General features: G+C 48.0%; 1 protein-coding gene across 1 annotated transcript in view; it reads right to left on the bottom strand.

Annotated features, from left to right (window-relative positions):
• The window catches only part of RTN4RL1 (reticulon 4 receptor like 1), a 65983-nt gene that overhangs the window by 5629 nt on the left and 39122 nt on the right, over positions 1–21232 (bottom strand). The gene's annotated exons all lie outside the window — the stretch shown is intronic.

Here is a 21232-nt window from a genome sequence, read left to right as displayed (position 1 = left end):
CCTCTTCAGATCCCAGCCAGGGCCTAGCTGTGACAGTGGGGAAGGAAGGAAGTCCGCTGCTTGGGGAAAAAGGTTGCCCCTGGGAGTGGTTGACAGGGGCAGGAGCTGGGCAGATGGCAGGCTTCCTCTACCCCAACAGGCCCGGTGCTTCCATGCCCCTGCCCCGAACCTGCCCGGTGCTTCTTTGGGATCGGCTCTAGGCTGAACGGCTCAGAGCTCAGACGTGTCCATTGCCACTGGCCGGGTCGGGTGCCGCCGCTGGCTGAGGAGAGGACGTGTGGAGGAGGGGTCTGCTAACTCTGCCCGGGGGTGGATGTGGGCCCCGGGGCCTGGCTCAAAGAGGCGTCCGCCCTCCCCGGTGCCCTCGGCCTGCCCACCGCCGTGCCATCCGCCTCTCTCATTTGCCGCTAACGGCGTCGTCGTAAAGAACTGACAGCTCCCAGCTGTTGGGAATTCTGCGCTCCCAGAGAGTGACAGCTGCTACCCGTCCCCCAGTAATCACCCCGGCGTCTCTGGAACATTTCAAAAACATAAAAATCATTGGAGATAATTTGGTTTTTGCATAATTTGGTTAGGCCGTGATTTAATAGCAATTATGACCTCCAAGGCGCGACTGCGAGGGATGCTCCGGGGCTGGCCCCTCCTTACCCTTCCCGCTTCTCCCAACCCCCTTCCGTCACTGCCTGGTCGTTCTTGGGGGTGGACAGGGGGTTTGGGGAGACTTGCGGGGAGCCTGCTGGGGGTGGGGCCAGAGTGGTCCTGAAGCCCCGGGGTTGGGTAGGGGTATATCGGAAACAGGGTCTCTGCATCAGGACTGCCCTTCGAGGGATCCAGCTCCAGTACGAGTCTGTGTACCATTCTGGGGCAGGGCCTGACTCTGGCTCGAGACCCCAATCTCTTCCCCCGGAGAGCCGAGGTGAGGCCCGGGATGGGACTCCTGGGTTCCGACCCCATGCCCCTGCCCAGCCGGGAGGGCACCTGCAAGGGGCTGACGTCCCCAGGGCCCTAAGGGGAGGGGGTCCGGTTTCGGTCTCCATCCTTGCCCACCGAGGTCACATCCTCAGCAAATAGGCATTGTGAGCCCAACTCTGCTCCAAGCTGGGAGAGAAGAGGGGTAGGGTGGCCGATCGGGGGGCTGCCTCCTAAACCCCTGCCCATCTCTCCCGGCTAGCAGCTGCTTTTAAAGTGGGCAAGTGTGGGTGCCCACGAGAGCGAGGGTGAGAAGCGGAAGGGCTGAAGGAAGGGGGACTCTGCCTGAACCCCTCTTTAGGATAGAAAGGACTTCTGAGGGGAGGAGGAGGTGGGTAGTGGTCTCTTCTCCAGAGATGGTGGTCCCTGTCCTAGCCCGGACAGATTGCTGGCTCAGATCCCCACTGAGGAGGCAAAAGGGATGGTGATGATGAAGACCGTGGAGGAGGGAGTGCAAGGGCGTGGGAGGAAGAGGAGAGAGAAAATGGTGCAGAGAGCATGAGGAATGAGGGAGGGACACAGTGTGGGTGTGCTTTTATTATTTCAAGAAAATAGACTGTTTAAGGTGTACATTTCTCCTCCCTTACTCTCTCAGATTGTTTTTCCTGTCCTGCCTGGACTGAGCCAGAGGAGAGGTCCCCCTGCCCCCCATAAAATAGTCACCAGAGGGAGTTCATCAGCCTTTCTAGAGTCCATCAACTGGGGACCACCTCCCACCCCGATCCCAGCACCCCATCCTTCACCCTGAAGTTCCTAGCCCTGCCTGGTAGGGGTTGGGAGGGGGAGGATTTTGCCCCTGGGCCAGAGCAGCTGTGCAGATGATCCCAGGTCAGAAAGAAAAAAAAGGCTCTGAGCCATTAAGAATAGGGTCTCCCCAGAAATTCTGCCCCCTAGTTCTGGGCTGATTCTGCTTGGGCTTCCAGGTGCTCTCCTGGGATGAGAAACGGTGGGGGTCTTTTCCCCTGGGTCCGTTCCCAAGGAGGGGCACCTCTGCTCAGCTGGATACCCAAGCCACGCCTCTGCCCATCAGGCCAAGCACAGCCCACTCGAAACCTTTGCAGGGTTGGTAGGGTGAGAACAGCCGCACTGATCCCATGATTGGAATTGACGCAAACAAAAGGGCTCCACTCACTGGTGTCCATTAGGGTGAAAGAAACTCATTACTGCGTGCAGAGAAAGTGGCACAGCAGGGTGGAGGCGGGGGGGTGGGTGAGGGGACGACAATTGAGCATCAGAAGCCCAGACCATTGTTCCCCCTGACTCTGTGGGAAGCCTGAAGATCGGCAACAGGGGGCACCGGCCGCCCCCCGGCCTATTCCTGGGGGCCCCTGCAAGGTTTTACCAGCTGAGGAGGGGAGGGAGTTTGGGTTGGTGAGGTTGGTAGGACCTGGGAGGGAAGGGGAAAGGAATTAGAATTATTTCATCTGGAGGAGACACCTAAAAGCAACTCAATCCATCACCACCACCATAAATTGTACAGAGGGTGGAGATCAGCTGCTTTTTAAAAAATGGTATTTATTAAATGCTTACTATGTACCAGGCACCGTTCTAAGCACTGGAGTAGATTAATTCGTTCAATGTATTTATTACTGATTATTTATTATTAATTATCTATTGCGTGCTTACTGTGTGCAAAGCACTATACTAAGTGCTTAAAGCTAATCAAGTTGGGCACGGGCCCTGTCCCACATAGGACTCACAGTCTTAATCCCCATTTTACAGGTGATGTAACTGAGGCCAGGAGAAGTTAAGTGACTTACCCAAGGTCACAAAACAGAGAAGTGGCAGAGGTTAGGCATAACAAAGGACTTTTTAACAAAAAGAAGGGACTCATCGACTCACTGGTTTGGGATTTCGTATCTGAAGATCCCAGTAGCTTGTCAGCTCACTGCGGGCAACTCTTTTTTACTGTACTGTCAGTGCTGAGTACAATACTCTGCACACAGTAAGCACTCAGTAAATACCATTGATTGATTGATTTTGCCTCCTTTGCCCTCTGCCCAGAGCTTAGTACAGTGCTTTGCTCTCAGTAGTCACTCAATAAATACCATCGATCAATCGATTAAATCAATTGATTAAATAGAACAGCCTTAATAAATGCCACTGAATGACCGATAGTAATAATAATAATAATAATAATGTTGGTATTTGTTAAGCGTTTACTATGTGCAGAGCACTGTTCTAAGCACTGAGGTAGATACGGGGTAATCAGGTTGTCCCACGTGGGGCTCACGGTCTTAATCCCCATTTTACAGATGAGGTAACTGAGGCACAGAGAAGTTAAGTGACTTACCCATAGTCACCCAGCTGACAAGTGGCAGAGTCGGAATTCGAACCCATGACCTCTGACTCCCCAACCCGTTCTCTTCCCCTGAGCCACGCTGCGATCTTGGCCCCTTTCCAGCCGAAAGGTACATTTTAATGGCTGAGGGAGCATACTCAGTATAGTGCTCTGCACAGAGTATTTGCTCAATAAATACCAACAAAGGAATGGAAGCATGAGAGACCTCCTCCTCATCCCCTAGGCCAGGAGCTGCTCTCTGCTGTGACCCCAATACTTCCATTCTCCCCGCTCATGTCCTGGAGAAAATCCCTTGGGGCCTTGGGTGGCATCCTCCCTCTTTACTCTGCATCATTCCTGGGGCTGTAGAGGGCTCGGAGATCAGCCTACAGGACACCCTTTACCCCCTTCTCCCTCAGCCAGGCCTGCCAGGTAATGGGGGAATTCTGACTCACGTGGAAAGGACCAGGAAGCTCTTCCAGGATCCATCTGAGCTAACACAGACCTTTCAGACTAGATGGGTCACACTTGGGGCGATAACTAACCCCAGAGGAGGTACCCCAGCAGCTGCCCCTGGTGCCCAGGGTGGCTGCCATAATGCCAGGGAGTGAGGTGAACAGGGTAGGATGAGCTTGGGGGTTTATAGGGGGTTTATAGGTATATAGGGGTTTCCATCCAGAGGGATATATAGGGGTTTCCATCCAGAGACCTCTCTGGGCACCACCTCCCTTGAGGCTCCTAATCAAATTATTCCTGACTGGTCAATCAATCGATCAATTAACCAATCATTTATATTTATTGAGGTCTTACTACTATATGCAGAGCACTACACTAAGCAGTTGGGAGAGTAGAATATAACAGAGTTAGTGGACACAGTCCCTGCCTATAACAAGCTTTTGGGCTAGAAGGGAAGACAGACATTAGTATAAATAAATGATGGATATGTACGTAAGTGCTGGGGGCTGAGGGAGGGATGAATAAAGGGTGTAAAGCCAACTGCAAGGACGATGCAGAAGGGATTTGGAGAAGAGGAAACGAGGGTTTAGTAGGGGAAGGCCTCTTGGAGGAGATGTGCTTTCAATAAGGCTTTGAAGGCGGGGAAAGTGATGATCTGTAGGATATGAAAAGAGAGGGCAATCCAGACCAGAGGAAGGATGCGGGTGAGAGGTCGGCAATCCTGTCCACATCCCTGTTTCACATCACTGACCCAAGTCTCCATCCACGTCCTCGATCCCAGGCCCCATTCCATATTCCAGTTCCATCTCCTTGTTCCAGCTTCCTTGTCCCCCGCCCCCCGTCCCACATCCCCATCCTTAACCCGGTTCCACATTCCCTATCCCCTGACCCTCCCTCATCCTCTTCTCCTCCGCCCCCTCCTACCTTCCCAGATGAAAACAAATGATGGATGGCAGAAAGAGCCATTCATTTCTCTTCCTGGAAAACTGACTTGGCGAGAGTGAACCAGGCCAAGTTGAGGCGCATCGTAAAATGGACGATCTCCATTTTCCCATCCTTGCCGGGGATTCCTGGGCAGCTCCCAGAGGCCTTGTCAACCAGGCTTGGATCCTTCCTGGGGTCCCTGGATTCTCCATCCTGACTATTTTGTCTGGGAACAGGAAAAAACGAACCTCTCCAGTAGCACCCTTCCCTTCCCATCCGATCACAGTTACTACAATTTATTCTCCTTCCAGCAACTGCCGCTTCAAATGGGTTTTTATCCTGAAGTATAACTCATCTTTTTTAGTCCCTTTCATCATTCCAGTTGCCACATAGGAAGCATTTCAAAACAGGGGTTTATAAACAGCCTCAGTCAGGGAGCGGCACCCCCTACCGAGGCCAGGAGCCCTCCCCAATCTGGCCCCTCATCCTCTGCTTCAGCTGTTAATCAATCAATCGTACTTATTGAGCACTTACTGTGTGCAGAACACTGTACTAAGCGCTTGGGAGAGCACAGTACAACAATAAACAGACACATTCACTGCCCACAGCAATGCCTTCTCCCCTCTGCAGTGCTTTGTTCCGGCAAGGTCTGTGTCCTGCAGCCAGCCCAGCATCCAGCCTCCCAGAGCCTTATTCAATCAATCGATCGATCAGTGGTATTTATTGAGATCTTACCGTATGCGCAGCAAAGATCGTGTCTATCTACTCTCTCGTATCGTAAGGTAGTAAGTGGTCAATAAATACCATTGGTTGATTGGTTAGTTGATTGGGAGAGTACACTACGATAGAGTTGGTGGACACAATCCCTGCCCTCAAGATACTTGCACTGCAGTAGGGGGAGACAGATGTTAATAGAAATTACTCATAGTGGAAGCAGCAGAGTATGAAGCTACATACTTAACGCTATGGGATTAGGGGTGATGTTACAAAGTGCTTAGAGGTTACAGACCCAAGAATAGGGTAGGGAAATGAGAGATTAGTCAGGGAAAGATTTGAGGAGGAGATACGACTTTAGTAAGGTTTCAAAGATGAGGAGAGCAGCAGTCTTTCAAATATGAAGGTGGAGGGAGTTCCAGGCAGGCGGGAGGATGTCAAAATGGGGTCAGTGGTGAAAGAGACAAGATGGAAGCACCGTTGAGGTAGGTTGGTGTTAGAGGAGCGAGGTTGTAGTGGGAGAGGAGTGAGGTGAGGTAGGAGAAGGAGAGCTGATTGAGCGCCTTAAAGCCAACGGCAAGGAGTTTCGATTTGATGTGGAAATGGATGGGCAATCATTGGAGGTTTTTGAGAAGTGGGAAGATGTGTGCAGAATGATATTTTTAAAAAATGATCCCGGTAGCAGTGTGGACTGAGTTGGGGAGCGTCTGGAGGCAGGGAGGTCAAAGAAGAGGCCGATGCAATAGTCGAGGTGGGATACGACTAGGATTTGGACCAGCATGGTATCGGTTTTGAATGGAGAGAAAAAGGGGTATTCTAGAGATGTTGTACAGATGGAACTGAGCGGATTGGGTGACAGACTAAATCTGCGGATTGAATGAGATAGACTGTAAGCTCTTTGCGGGCAGGGAATGTGTCTATTGTTGTACTGTACTCTCCCAAGCCCTTAGTACAGTGCTCTGCACATAGTAAATGCTCAATAAATATGAATGAATGGATGAATGAATGAACTGATGAGTTGAGGATGATATGCTAAAACTACAGGCTTGTGAGACAGGGAGGATGGTATGTCGCTACAGGAATGGGAAAATCGGAGGGTTTCGGTGGGAAGATAAGGAATTCTGTTTTGGACAAGTTAAGTCATCGCCACTCTCCACTATGGAAGCTGAGATAGCCATACAGTCGATGTCATAGCCTGAGGCAGAAATATTTACAGACACCTCTTAATTACTGTATCTGTGTTAACAGGTCAGCGACAGTGTAGATGAATGAAATCCACTATAATGCCCAAACCTGAGTTTAGCTGATAGTCTTAGCTTCCCCTGCAATACCCTTCCTGTTCCACCTACCCAACCCCAACAGATTTTTTCAACAGAGTCGCTGACAAGGAGCTATGCTAATATTTTGAGTTTCCTGAACTCTCCCCCCTTCCCCTGCCCTCCCTCTGGTGAATGTGCTAATGGGAAGTTAAATGGCCTTGGGGAAATAATGGGAAAGGAAGGGCCTGGATAATCAGCCCCCCAAAAGCAGAGATTTGACTGAACCCAATTGAAAAGGATTAATTCCCCCAAGGAGAAAAGGTCATAGCCTGTCAGACCTCCTGTATCTCCCTCCCCTCCCTGCAGAGTAGCAGCATCAAAAATGAGGCTGGTTCATTAATCTCAGGCATTCCAAGATTCCTAATTAACACAATTATCTAAATCTCGCAGTTACAAAAATACACACCATTACTTATTCGGAAGAGGTGGCCTTACGCTTAGCAACTAGAGTAGTTACCGTCTGAGGCAGCAACCAAAGTATTTCCCCAGGATCCTGGGTCCCAGGGAACAGCTGCTGATGAAGATGGTGACAAGAAAGGAGAGTTTCACCTCCTCCCCGACCCCGAGTATAATTCTTGAGGTCCTTACTCTCCTCTCCTCCCCTTCTCAATCGATCGATTAATAGTATTTATCGAGCACTTGCTACACACAGAGCACTGTACTAAGTGCTTGGGAGAGTACAATGTAACGGAGTTAGCAGACACATTCCCTGCCCACAATGAGCTTTCGGTCTCCTCCTTTCCATCTCTAGATGGTTCCCCCTCTAGAAGGTAAGCTCCTTGTGGACAGGGAACATGTCTATTCACTCTGTTATATTGTATTCTCCCAAGCCCTTAATACAGTGCCCTGCACACAGTAACCATTCAATAAATACAATTTATCGATGGCCTCTCCTCTGCTTCCAATCAGAATCTACTGCTCTCTGCTCCATCTATTCCCTTGATCTTCCAGCCGACTCTGGTCTTGAGAAGCTCTGAAGTCTAAAGAAACATTGTACTTGCTGTCCCCAGCCTTGCAAAAGAGTTCTGGCTCCAATCAGCCATGGCTATTAGACACCTATGTGGAACAGGCATAATAGTTAAATTCCCTCCAACTTATATTGGGAGCCCTATGCAGGACAGAGACTGTGTCCAACCTATCTTGTATCTATCCCAGTGCTTAGAGCAGGACATGACACATAGTAAGCGCTCTAGATTTGAGATTCGACAAGAATCCAGTTAACCTGTTCCTGACAGAATGGATCTGCTCCATCTAGACTGGATCGGCTCTGGACCTGCTCCACCCAGGCTGGATCTGTCCTGGAGGCCTGAATGATCCAATTCAACCATTGGAGCAAATTACCCTGAAAAACCACTGGGACTTCCCTTCCCTTTGGTTAGGATGAATCCAACGTGGGTCTTGGTTCCATTCTGCACCTGGGATCCCGGGAACTCTCAGCCACACTGGAATCCACCCCCCTTTTCTCTCCTGCCCACCCCACACATCCTGGATGATCTTAGTTTGCCTTCCGGGAGAGTGGAAAAGTGTTTGTGTCTGGGGTGGCCCTATAGGCAGGTAACCAAAAACCTCAGGCTGAGTTTTCTCCTGTATTATTTCTCCTGTATTAGGCGCCTGGGAGAGTAGAATACAACAGAGTTGGTAGACATGCTCCTTGCCCACAACAAGCTTACAGTCTAAAGGATAATATAAATGCATATAACAGAATTGGTAGACGTGAGCCCTGCCTACCAGGAACTTACAGTCTAAAGGGAAGCAGCATGGCATAGTGGAGAGAGCGCAGGCCTGGGAGTCTGAAGGTCATGGTTCTAATCCCAGCTCTGCCACTTGTCTGCTGTGTGGCCCTGGGCAAGTCACTTCACTTTTCTGTGCCTCAGGTACCTCACCTGTAAAATTACTATTATTATTAAAGCAGGTGTTTACAGTCTAAAGGAAAGCCCTAATGGTTGCCCTGGAACGGGACGGTCCATAGCAGGAGGAAAGGGCTGTCTTCAGACAGCACTGGAAGTAAGCAACAGTCTAGGGTGCCAGGTTGGGTGGGGAGCTGCAGCCTGGTTCAGGAGGGGTGGCAGTGAGGGTGCAGTGTCAGATGAGGTGGGGGGTTACAGGCAAAAAAAATTTTTAAATGTTCCAGTCCAAGTCAGAAGCGGTGACTGCTCTAACTGCGACCCGGGAGGGGAACCCAATGGGTCAAGAGAAATGTTGGGGTGGGAGGTTGGCAAAGAAGTCGTAGCCCCCTTCCCCCTGCCAAGAAACTTTGAATTTTGGGGTTCGAGTGGACTTCCTTATAACATCACTATCCTATACCGCAGGTGCGTAAGTGTAACATATGACATCATACAGAACGTTATATGTGCATATGGTATGAAGTGGTGATGTCATAAGAGTACTGTGAACAGCCAGTATGAGGGCAAAAGCACACAGAATGCTGCATATCCACATGCAGTGTAATATAATGGCAGCATACAGAATGTTTCCAACACACACCAGTGTAACAGGGTAGCATCTTTCAGAATGCTGTCTGCGCAGCGAATGCGACGATGGCCTATGGAACAGGAGAGGTCGGCAAACTTTTCCCTGCCTCCGAATATCTGAAGCTGACCCTGCTGGGGGTGAAGTGTCCACTTCTAGTCAAATTTTACTTACCCGCCACCTGATTTATTTCTAGTCCTGGGCCAAGGGTTCAGGCGACTGTCTATGGCCAGCCCCCCTCTACTCATCCAAACTACTCAGTCTGACTCTAGTCTCTTCTCTGCCTCTCCACTAGACTCTCCCCCCTCCGGGGGACCCACACTGACCCTGGGTTCACTAATGCTTTTCTCGAGGACAATCAATGCTAATCGAATGGATCCCTCCCCGTGAAATGCTGTCTGCTAATCTGATCAAGGCCCTTGGTAGTTTACAGCCACCCACAGAGAGCTACTGGCGCCTCAGAATGCCGGGTCCCGCTCTGCCCAGGGGCAGGCGCATCTCACCGCCATTATCAAATCGCATCCATCCAGTGCTCCGCTCACTGGAGGACACAGCCTGCCCGGAGAGGCCTCCTATCCTCCCTTGCCAACCTCGAGTGGGATCGGGGGCAGCCGGAGTGTGCCAGGTCCCTGCCACCACCAGCCCCGTCCTCTCCCGCAAGAAAGGGTGGGTCCTGGGATGGTGGGTGGGCAGTAGTCTTTAGTAAAGACACCCCGCCACCCCCTGCCGACAATCCTGGAAAGCAGATCCGTATGCTGCATTTGAGAAGCAGCGTGGTCTAGTGGATAGAACAGGATCCCGGGAGTCAGAAGGACCTGGGTTTTAATCCCGGCTCCGCCACTCGCCTGTTGTGTAAGGCTGGGCAAGTCACTTCACTTCTCTGGGCCTCAGTTTCCTCCTCTGTAAAATGGGGATTGAGACTGTGAGACTCAAGTGGGGCAGGGACTGTGTCCCACTCGATCGGTTTGTATCCACCCCAGCGCTTAGTACAGTGCCTAGCACATTGTACGAGCTTAACAAACACTACAAGTATTATCATTAGCTATTATTATTAATAATAAGGAAACCAAGTGGGGAGCAAACTCCCTGCACAGGATGTCTGCCTGATTTAAAGGATAACTAAATTGTTTTTATTAGGTCATCTTGCAAACAGGCTCTGAACATCTGGGTTCACATAGGCCACAGAACTCTTCACATTTTATCATCTACCCGATGAGCTTCCCGGACCCCTCCCGAGTCAGCCGCCCAAGCCTACTTCCTCTGAGAGCGGGACCTGGGCGCCCTACATTTTTGTTACATCAGTCCCGGCTCCCCGAGGCAGGAGACGGGGAAGCGGAGGATACGCCGGTCCTTGCTTTAGTTCGGATTCCCAGGGTGCCGCTCCTCTCTCTCCGCTAAGTACTGAGCTTCTGTTCTTATCAAACATGTTTGATTCTGTCATCGTCATAAAGAAATTGTTACCCAAGTCTCTGCTGCTGTCAATTTCCCAGGGACAGAAAGAAGAGCCACTTCTTCTGGGTAAACACATGGATCATCAGCACAATATTTCCAGCATCTGTGATGCCTTCCCCCTCCTTATCTCGGTGTCTCAATCCGACTTCTCCTTTAACTCCCCCCTCCCCACCTGACATCCTGAATTATGGATCCACTCCAATCTCATCCAACACTCCCGAAGAACAGCTCTCAGCTGAAAAGCGTGCTGCCTTTTAGTGGAATAACCTTTCAGGTTTAATTTAGAGCACCTCTCTTCCTCCCGAACGTTCCTCGCCGTGAATTCCTTACTAATTGTATCTTTTAATACACTGGAGCGGAGGGACACGAGATCGAAAGGGCCCTGCTATGCTGCTAGTTGTCCCCCCACACTCCCGGATGAGGAGGAAGTGCTCCCTTCCTTGAGCTGGGGGTTCCTATCCAATTATGTAGTCTTAGGTGTCCCCCAGTGGGGGAGAGCCTGGGGGAGAGTCTGCTTCTTGCTCAGTTGTGGTGAGGGTGAAAGAGAAAGCGATAGGGGTGGGTGGAAAGTCTTGCTCCTTCTGAGCTCCAGGAACAAACCCCACTCTCTAACTGGTGGGGTGTCACTGATGCCAAATAGCCTCCTAAAGTCACTCACTCCTTGGCCTGGGTGACGCTCTACATGGTCTAGTGGATACAACACAGGTCTGGGAGTCAGAAGGTCATGAGTTCTAATCCCAGCTCTGCCTCTTGTCTGCTATGGGAGTGATCTTGGGCAAGTCACTTCACTTCTCTGGGCCTCAGTTACCTCATCTGTAAAATGGGGATCGAGACTGTGAGCCTTACATGGGACAGGGACTGTGTCCAACCTGATTTGCTTGTATCCATCCCAGGGTTTAGTACAGTGCTGGCACTTAGAAAGTGCTTAAAAAATACTATTGCTTTTATGATTATAATTCTTTCACAGCAAGAGGGCCACCTGTTGGGAGAGAACAGAGGCCCTATTAAGTCTGCCATCTCTTCCTCCAGGGCCAGGGCAGGGAGCTTTCTGCTTTTTTCCAGGAGACTTGGACTTTTTCCAAGTAACCCCTCCAAGTCTGCAGGAGAGGAAGTCCTAGGAGCATTTCATCTCACTTCCTTATCTCACTCTCCACAGACAATGTCCCCCTCAAATCTCTGGTTTGGTGTCTCTCCTCCCCTCTGGACCTACTTAGTATCTTTTAGCTTTCTGGGGGCTGGCACTGGGGGTCTTCAAGTCCCAAGCAAACTTCTTATGCTTTTCTTCTCTCCTGGAACTTCTTCCCCACCCCTACCTTTTTATGGTATTTGTTAAGCACATACTATGTCCCAGGCACTGTACTAAGAGCTGGGGTAGGTACAAGCTAACTAGGCTGGACACAATCCATGTCCCCCATGGGGCTCACAGTTTTAATCCCCATTTTATAGATGAAGTAACTGAGGCACAGAGAAACCCATCAAATAGCATAGCCCATCAAATCTGCCAGACCGCAACTTGCCCTGGCTTCATAGCCCTCCAAAAAATCCCACCTCCTCCAGGAGACATTCCCTGATTGTCTACTTCACCCAAGGTCATGTCATCCCAAAATGCATGTTAGCATTTTTCACATACAGCCACCCTTTGCATTTATGTATGTATCGACCCCCTCACTCCTCTTATACATTTATTCATTTTATTCCCCTATCCATCTTTCCTTACTCCCTCTGTGCCAGGTATATCCTTATCCTTCCTTTTTTTTTTATAGTATTTGTTAAGCATGGCCTAGTGGATAGAACATAGGTCTGGAAATCAAAAGGACCTGGGTTCTAATCCCTCCTCTGCCACTTGTCTGCTGTGTGACCTTGGGCAAGTTTACTTCTTTGCACCTCAGTTACCTCATCTGTAAAATGGATTAAGACTGTGAGTCCCAAGCAGGACATGGACAGTGTCCAAACTGATTACTCTGTGTCTAGATTGTAAACTCCCCTTCTAGACTGTAAACTCGTCATGGGCAGGGACTGTGTCTGTTATATTGTTATATTGTACTCTCCGAAGTGCTTAGTACAGGGCTTAGTACACACACAATAAGTGTTCAATAAATTTGATCGATTGATCTACTCTAGCAATTATTGTAGTGTCTGGCATATAGTAAGTGCTTAACAGATACCATTAGGAAAAAAAAGAACCCAGGACCATAAGAAATGTCATCACTGCGTCAGACTAACGATCCCATCTCACTCAGTGTTCCATTCCAAAATGGATATTAGGATCCTTGGAAGAACCAGGGATAGATGCCTTTCTTGAAGTCCATGCTAATGGGAAGGGGTGTGCCATCTAACATTTCCAATGTTTCCCCTCCTCATCCCTAAATTTCCCTCTAGCCATTCATTGTGAGCCACCCATCCGTAAATTTGCCCAAACCCCTCTTGAACTTGCAGATATTTTCAATGGCACAATTGCAAGGCCTAGTAGAAAGAGCAGTGGAGCGGGTGTCAGAAGACCGTCGGTTTCTAATACCAACTCCACCATTTGCCTGCTGTGTGATCTTGGGCAAGACATTTGACTTCTCTCTTCCTTGATTTCCTCTTCTGTAAAAGGGGACTAAGTTCCTTTTCTCCTTATACTGTGAGCTCCACATAGGACAGGGACTGAGTCTAATCTGATTGCATTGTATCTCCCACAGTGCTCAACACACAGTAAGTGCTTGAGAAATACCATTATTATTGGCATATTAAATTTGTTATTATTATTATGAATAGTTCTTTAGACTGTAAGCTCCTTGTGAGCAGGGATCATATCTATCAACTCTGTGGTGCTGTATTTTCCCAAGGGCTCAATACAGCGCTCTGTACCCAGTAAGTGCTCCATAAATACTATTGATTGATTCTAATAACAAATTGCACATGCTTATTATCTGCTGTGTGAGGAAGTCTTCCTTTTGTCTGTTTTGACCCCAACCAACTATCAATTATATTATTGAGCGTATCTTGTGTGTAGGGGCACTGTATTAGATGCTTGGGAGAGTAAAATAGAAATAGGAGTTTTTATTGAGCTCCCACTTGATGTAGCGCACTGTACTAGGTCCTTGGGAAGTACAGGAGAAAGAAGAGTCGCTTGCCTTATTCAGAGTGATCTATCACTCTAAAGGGGAAGACAAACATAAAAATATTTACAACTAGAGGGGGTAAAATAAATAATTGAATAATACACAAATAAATACATAAATAAATAATTTAAATAAATAAATAATTCAAATAACAAACGATTAAATAAATAATTGAATAAACATATATGGAATACCCAAGTGCTGAGGCTGGCAATAAACAAGTCCTTAATGAGGAATACCATGGCCTAGTGGAAAGAGCATGGGCCTGGGAGTCAGAAGGGCTTGGGTTCTAATACTGACTCCACCATTTATCTGATGTGTGATCTTGGGCAAGACACTTAACTTCTCTGTGCCTCAGTTACCTCATCTGTAAAATGGGGATTGAGACCGTGAGCCCCATGTGGAACAAGGACTGTGCCCATCCTAATTAGCTTGTATGCCTGGAACATGGCAAATGGGGCTCCATGGTCTTATTCCCCATTTTACAGATGAGGTAACCATGGCACAGAAAAGTGAAGTGACTTCCCCAAGATCACATAAGAGACAGGTGGCAGAGATGGGATTAGAACTCGGGTTCTAAGTGCTTAACAGATACCATTAAAAAAATCAAACAATCAAATTTATTGAGCACTTACCATGTGCAGAACACTATATTAAGTGTTTGGGACTATAACAAAGTTGATAGAAGCATACATACAGATTCATCCTGCCCTTTCTGCCTCAGTTTCCCTTCAAACAATAGTTCTAAAACAGCTGATCAGCCTCTCCTGGTCTGAAACTCTGGGCCTGGGGCAGGCAGCTGAACAGAATCACTAATACCTCTGGACTGTAAGATCGCTGTGGGCAGGGAACGTATCTATAAACTTTGTTGTATTGTACTCTCCTAAGCACTCAGTACAGCGCTCTGAACAAAGTAAGCGTTCAATAAAACTCTTGATTGATTAAATGAATGCATCTCTGTCCTGGGGTCTGGAGTATTGGTTTTTAACATTTGGTCCACTCTCGATTATTCAGCGTGTGCATTATTCACGGCCCTCCTTCTCCTCTTTCCTCCTCCTCCTCCTGCCTGTCGGGTTTCCGTAGGCGGCAGCAGATGGCATATAATTAATAAGCAAATTCTGTTCAGACACACAGGTACCTGCTGAACTCTTGCCCACACCTGGAGCTGGGACCCTCTGACAGTGGAAGTGACGGCACCCGTCTGGATCTCTGATCCCGGGGATACTTCTGGGGCCCAGAGAGTCCCATTGGCTTGGTGCCTGCTCTATCCCAAGAGGCCAGGTTCAGGCAACGGGAATTTGTGGAGAAGCAAAGGGATACTGCCAATCACCTGACCTCACCTCTCTTTGACACCTCAAACCCTCGGCTAAGCATGCAGATTTGATGTCACTCCCAGGGAAGGGGAGCAAACTAATATCATAAAGTCATTTTTTATGGCATTTGTTAAGCACTTACTATGTGCCAGACACTGTACTAAACACTGGCCTAGAAACAAGCTAATCAGCTTGGACACAGTCCACGTCCCAAATGAGGCTCACAGTCTTATTCTCCATTTTACAGATGAGGTAACCGTGGCACAGAAAAGTGAAGTGACTTCCCCAATATCACACAGGAGACAAGTGGCAGTCAGGATTAGAACCCAGATCCTTCTGACTCCCAGGCCTGTGCTCTATCCACTAGGCAAATGCTCCTCAGCCCTGCTCAGAGACTGGGCAAAAATGCACTGAATGTTGGCTTCATTTTATTGTAAGCTCCTCGAGGAAGGGACTGGGTGTTTTATTTATCCCCTTCTAGACTATAAACTCACTGTGGGTGGGGAATGGGTCTGTCAACTCTGTTCTACTGTACTCTCCCAAGCATTTAGTACAGTGCTCTGCACACAATAAGCACATGATAAATATGATTAATTGCTTTTATTTCTATTCATGTTCCCAGCCATTTAGCTGCACACAATAGATCTCAATAAAAACCACAGAGGAAGAAGAAGAAGATAATGATGATGATGTTGATGATGGGGATATTTCAAGAAATTTCAGCCCAGAGGAGTTGGTCATCCAATCCCAGAGGGATTGCAGAGGGGGTAAATGGCAGGATCAGTGGTTCCTCCACATACACCCCCAGGACCCTAAATAACTTGTCTCTTAAAATTGAGATGGAGGGGATTTGGCTAATAGAAGTCCTCCATGGAGGCTTTCCACCCTTAGCCTGGCTTGTCCTTCAGCAGCAAAAACAGTTTCAGAACTAGTGAAACACCATCACCAAAACCATGGGATACCCAGGATAAGATTCGAGTTAGGCTCCCGCTTCCCAACTTCTGCATTTTCTCCAACTGCTTTTAGGACTCACAGTCTTGGGAGAGTGTGAACCCTGAACCTGGAAATCTGGGCTCTCTTTGAGCTGTTTTAGAAATTCGGGGTCCTGAGGTCTCTGGGGACCTGAGGCAGTCATCAGCCAAGCCCAATCATTGGTCCATCTCTGCTTCTATACCGTGGCTCTCAAGCACGGCCTAGTGGAAAGAGTGCGGGTTTGGGACTCAGAAGACCTGGTTTTAATCTCAGCTCTGCCATTTGCCTGCTGTGTGACCTTGGGCAAGTCCTTCACTTCTCTGGGTCTCAGTTTCTTCACCTATAAAATGGGGATTCAATAGCTGTTCTCCCTCCCGCTGAGACTGTGAGCCCTCTATGGGACAGGGACAGTGTCTGACCTAATTGTCTTGTATTTACCCCAGCATTTAGAAATGTGCTTGATGCATAGTAAGCACTTAAAAAATACCACAACTATTATTATTACCTGACCCCTAAGATGGAGTCAACATCTGCTCCTTTGCAACACTCTACCAGAAATACTAGGATAATAATAATAGTTCTCTAGACTTTAAGCTCATTGTGGGCAGGGAACAGGTCTACCAACTCTGTTATATTGTACTATCCCAAGCGCACAATAAGCACTCAGCAAATATGATTGCTTAATAATTATACTATTTTAATGTATCGTTAAACACTGTGTGTCAAGTACTGAAGTAGATATAAGATCATCAGGGTGGACAGAGCCCTTGTTCCACATGGGGCTCACAGTTTGTGGAAGAGGGAAAAAAAGTATTTAATCTCATTTTACAAATAAGGAAACTAAGGCACAGAGCAGTTAAGTAACTTGTTCCAAGGTCACACCACACACAAGTGGCAGAGTGAGGACTAGAGCTCAGGTCTTCTGATTCAACAGGCATGGGCTCTTTCCACTAGACAACACTTCTTCTTTTTCTACTTTAGTAAAACTCCATGGAGTTTTTCCCAGCTCCCATCTAAAATCATATCTTTTTTCCTTTGCCCTGCTTCATCTCTCCCCACTCTTCCTGCCTGTTCTTTTTTTTATTCCATCACATATTTAACACTAACATAACTGGGCGGCATAAATGCTATTACAAGGCAGGCAGAGAGAAAAGTTGAAATTCTATGTAAAACCTTCTTCTAGACACAAAACTTGTCTTAAGTGGCTGCCCATGGGAGTTGTTAAAGTTCGCTTAGGAGAAGTGGGTCTAAAGGTCGAATTAAATTGGACTCGGAACTCAGGGGGATACTTGAAAGTGGCTGCAAAAGAAAGCATTTCCAGGTGGACGCGGTGACTTAGTGGTCAGTGGACATCGGAGGGGTTGCTGGACACGGGCTGAATGGGTCAGGGCCGGATGATCAGAAGTGGGTGAGGTGGTAAGGATTGGGATGGGGATGGGGGACAGGGAACGGGGACTCCAAACTGTTCCTGAACAGGAAATTGGAAATTTTTAACATTTTTTTTCAAGAGTGAGTTGGTATAAAAATGGATATTGAATAAAATTGTCTGCAGTTTTCAAATTTCAAACTGCATTAGTCAAAATATATCAAATTTAAATGTAATGACGTACCAACTGCTAAAAAATCTCAAAATCTGATCATTTTCCGCTGGAATATATTGAAATATGAATCAGCTCCTGAGAATCTCAAACAACAAAGATCCATGGAAAACTTCACAAGAAGGTGTTGTTATTCTGATTTTATTCAAAACCTCACAATCAGCTTAGAACTCCCCAAGGATGGAAAAACCACAGAGGAGGTGAAGAGGGAAAGGTTGTCATTCACACTGGGATGGTGCCAGGGTGTGATGGGAGGACAGAAATTAATTGGGTCTCAAGGTTCTGGAGGAGTCATTTCTTTCCTTCTCTGATTCTCTGGAACTCCACCTTTTTGCTCCCCTCCACTCTATCTCATGCACCCAAATTCAAGATCCCTCCTGAAGAGGAGTAATATTTATGCACATATTTTAAAGTTATATAGTATAAATTATTTATTTATATTAGTCCCTGTCTCCCCTCCACCTTGACTTAAAGCTCACTGTGGGCAGGAAAAGTATCTACCAATTCTGTGATATTGTACTCTCCCAGGCGCTTACCACAGTGTTCTGTACATAGTAAGCACTCGATAAATGCCTATAATGATGATGATAGCAGTAACAATATTTATTGAGCATCCACTGGGTGAAGTGCACTGAACTCAGTACAATGTAAGCAGAGACTTGTTCTCTGTCCATAAAGGGGAATGGAGAAGCGGCATGGCCTAGTGGAAAGCTCCCAGGCCTGGGCGTCAGAAGGACCTGGGTTCTAATCCTGGCACTACCATTTCTTTGCTGTGTGACCTTGGACAAATCATTTTCACTTCTCTCTGCTTCAGTTACCTCATCTGTAAAATGGAGATTAAGGCTGTGAACCCAATGTGGGACAGGGACTGTGTCCAGTCTGATTAGCTTGCCTCTCCTCCAGTACCTGGAACAGTAACACAGTAAGCACTTACCAAATACCATTATTATTATTATTATTATTATTATTATGAGCCATGAACTGGGATCAAAAGATCCAGGTTCTTCACTACACTACTTGTCTACTGTGTAACCATGACCAAGTGTGGCTTAGCCTCTCTGTGTCACAGTTTCCTCTTCTGTAAAATGAGGATTAAATACTCGCTCTCCCCTGCTCTTAGACGATGGACCTCGTGTGGAACAGCAACTGAGTCCGATTGGATTTATCATTTATCTTCCACAATGTTTGGACTACCAGTAAGTACTGAATTCAAGAGACTCACAGTCTAAGGTGGGAGGGAGAACTGGTACTTAATGCCCTTTGTACAGATGAGAAAACTAAGGCCCAGAAAGGCCTAGTGACTTGCCTGAAACTCCACAGGAGGCAAGTAGTGGGATCAAGATTAGAACCCAGATCTCCTAACAGCTCTATGTTCTTTCTATTAGGCAATGCAGCAGAGGCCTTCCCTGACTAAGCCCTCCTTTCCTCTTCTCCCACTCCCTTCTTCATCGCCCTGACTTACTCCCTGTATTCATCGCCCCCTCCCAGCCCCACAGCACTTATGTACATATCAGCAATTTTATTTATTCATATTAACGTTTGTCTCCGCCTCGAGACGTAAGCTCGTCGTGGGCCGGGAGTGTGTTATATTGTTATATTTTACGCTCAGCACAGAGTAAACACTCAATAAATACGACTGACTGTCTGACTCTGACTGACTGAATGCCTAGATGGAGGAGGTGCCATAGCTGCTCCCCCACTAAACTGTAAGTTTCTTGAGGACAGGGTTTGAATCTACCAGCTCCATCATTTTCCTCTCCAAGCTCTGCCCTTCACGTAGTAGTTACTCATTGCACACTATTGATTGCTAGATCGTACGCTCCTTGAAGGCAGAAATCATGACTACTATTTGTATTCTCTCAAACCCTTAGTAAAGTGCTCTGCACACATTGGGCACTCAATAAATTCTACTGACTGATTGCAAGCAGGGACTACGGGGGCTACCGGATTCAAGTTACCTCTCGCTTCAGCACTCTTTTCCCAATAGGGCAGTCTGACATGAAAAGCCACTTCTTGGGATCGGGCACTTAAAAGCTCTGGTCTAGCCCTGCCTTTCAGGAGCAAAGGTCAGTCCCTCTTCCAAACTTGTCTGTGTTCACACCGGGCTTACGCTATGCTTCTTTCCCTGACCACTTCTGTGCTTTGTGGGAAGGTGGCCACTTTCCCCTCATCTTTTCTCTGATTGAATCAAATCCTCCTGAACCAGACCACTCTGAGCACAGCAAGTTCTCCTGAGCATCCAAGGAAGAGAGATGTCAGTCCCTGAAGAAACAAGGTAAAGAAGGCAAAATCCAATTGAACGCAGCGGGGCCTCTGCAGCTACCATTAACCTGTCTGTGTACTTAGGCGCCTGTCCATCTCTCTCCCTCAGCCAGTTGAGACTGCCCTGAGCGTGCTCTGGCCGGAGCTAATGGAATTCATTTTTCCACTCGTTGGGAAGCGGTGGGATTCCGCTGACGGCATTTTGTGGGTCTCTACCCCGGACCAAATTGTGCGTTGGCAAAACCCCACTTCCCACCGACCTGGATCTCTGCAGCCCGGCCCCACTGGGGTCTCCCTGCCACCCCCTCCAAAAAACAGTAAAGAGTGACGGGGAGTAGCCGGGTGAACACAAAGATGGGCTTGGAGAGTCATCCCATTATGGCGCTAAGCTAAAAACATCTCAACGTGTTCCAGCCTCATTCAGGAGGCTCAGAGCTCTTCCCGCTGACTCCCAGATCAGAAAGGATTGAAGGCTCAGAGGAAAAACAATATCGTAAGGACATCACACTTAGTTGGGCGGATTATTCGGGCAGATGCTTAAATGAGGATGTTGAACGTGGGATGGAAATCCAGCCGAGCAAGTTTGCTCCCAGTTGGCGAGAGGATGGCGAGAATAGAAAAGGCTTTAGTGCTGCCACAGGAACCTTTAGTCGTTCTTTTGAAGGCCCTCCCGGAGTAGCACGAAGAAATGTCTTTAAGGAAAACCGTGCGGAAAAACATCCCGGGAGACCTCTCAGCCCCTGCTGCCTGGGCAAAGTGTCACTGGATCACCTTTATTTTATTTTACTTTTTAAATGGTATTTGTTATATGCTAGGCCCTGCAATAATAATAATGTCTGTGGTATTTATTAAGCACTTACTGTGTGCCAAGCCACACCAAGCCCTGGGGTAGATACAAACTAATCAGCTTGGGCGCAGCCCCTGTCTCACATGGGGCTCACGCTCTAAATCCCCTTCTCGCAGGGGAGGGAACTGAGGCACAGAGATGTTAAGTGACTTGCCCAAGGCCATAAAGCAGACAAGGGGTAGAGCTAGGACTAGAACCCAGGTCTTCTGACTCCCAGGCCCATGCTCTTTCCACTAGGCCACGCTGCCCCTGTACTAAGCACGGGGGTAGGTACAAGTTAATCAGCTTGGATGCAGTCCATGTCCCCCTTGGGGCTCACAGTCTTAATTCTCATTTTATAGGTGAGGTAAATGAGGCACAGAGACGTGAAGTGACTTGCTTGAGGTCACACAGCAGACAAGGGACAGAGCCAAGACTAGAACCCAGGTGTGTCTGACTTCCAGGCTCTAACTACTAGGCAACACTGCTTTGCCTTCATCCCCAAGTATTTCTGAGCAGCCGCTTGGTCCGGAGCCTCCTTTGAGATGCTGGGGTTTGTTCTAAGACAATTGG

This window comes from Ornithorhynchus anatinus, chromosome 17 (assembly GCF_004115215.2).
Source record: "Ornithorhynchus anatinus isolate Pmale09 chromosome 17, mOrnAna1.pri.v4, whole genome shotgun sequence".
NCBI classification, from domain to species: domain Eukaryota; kingdom Metazoa; phylum Chordata; class Mammalia; order Monotremata; family Ornithorhynchidae; genus Ornithorhynchus; species Ornithorhynchus anatinus.
The sequence above is the reverse complement of the archived record's forward strand: the minus strand, read 5'-3'. Positions and strand labels throughout refer to the sequence as shown.